We start from the raw sequence: 1,332 nt of genomic DNA, 5'->3' as shown, positions 1-1,332 counted from the left end.
GACATTAGTGGAAAGTTGAAACAATAACCCTGAATATTAAACTTTCTAGAGAATGTCTCCTTACTTGCATTTTTAGTAAATTTTTCTTCCTGTTAATTTTCTGAGAACATGTTGATTGTGAACCCACATTTCTATAAAAAATTATCTATCTTTCATAAATTACTCGAGTCAGGTCTACATCTGCTAATCTATTACCTATTATTTCTTTGAGAGAGAACTCATTAATGCCAGAAGGAAAATGTACCTAGTGGTCAATACTATTTTTTTAAAAAATGCATTTTTCAAATGAGTAGTTTCTGACACTGACATAAAAAATACGAGGATGACTTTATTAAACATACAAATTCAAGAACATTCTTTTTTTTTTTTAAGAGAAAAAACTATAGCATTAGAAGACAGCAGATCAATAACCATGGTATACAAGTATAATACTTGCCAAATGGAATATGGATTATGGCAAACTAACTTCAATGCTCAAAACAACAAAATGAATGTTAAATCCCCCTAAGTTGTATTATACTCTGTGACTACCAAGTGGGAAACTTCTCAGCAGACCTACACCCCTAGACTCAATTCCCTTAGTAAATCTGACATGTTGTCATTGATATATATATATATATATATATGTAATTTTTTATGTCACAATACATAAACCTCTATCTTAGTTCTTTTTCTACTTTGCCTACTTCATTTAGCACTCTTTCCAATGCACCAAAGACTCTAGGAAGCGTCTTCCTCTGACCAGGACCGACTTACTCAAAATAGGATAGAGAGATCTGAATGGCTCTAGGCAGAGGAGGAATCTCCAATAACACTGTCAATTCTGTGTTCACTCTCCTTTTAGCAGCTACCTAATTATATCTATGACAAAATGCAAAAACCATATATATTCAGAGAAAAAGAAAAGCATTTTGAACTCTGAATCTTTACCTTGGTCCCACAGCTTCCCTTTATCAACACATTATTTTAACTTTCCAACTATGAACACAGGCGGTATTTAACAAAGTACCCAGAAGCCTTGGAAAGCACCACAAAATTTCCAAGGAGAATGTGTTTTAGATGTGGGTAGAGAAGGCAGAAAAATCAAGAGAGAAACCATTAAGAAAAACATGGCAATTCACACAAAAAAAGTATTAAAAAATGAATAAATAAAACTCAATTTTAAGTAATATCCCAATATTTTCTCATTGTTTTAGTGTTCATAAAAGGTATAATCCATGCCTCTAAAAAAGGAAATTATCTTCTCTACCTCCAGAATAATTAGAGGACCAGCATCGGGTTGAGTTTTCCAGAAATACATATAGCTCAAAAAAAAAACAGAAAACTTGAAGG

This window comes from Ovis canadensis, chromosome 1, assembly GCF_042477335.2.
Source record: "Ovis canadensis isolate MfBH-ARS-UI-01 breed Bighorn chromosome 1, ARS-UI_OviCan_v2, whole genome shotgun sequence".
Taxonomy (NCBI): Eukaryota; Metazoa; Chordata; class Mammalia; order Artiodactyla; family Bovidae; genus Ovis; species Ovis canadensis.
This window is presented reverse-complemented; position numbering follows the sequence as displayed.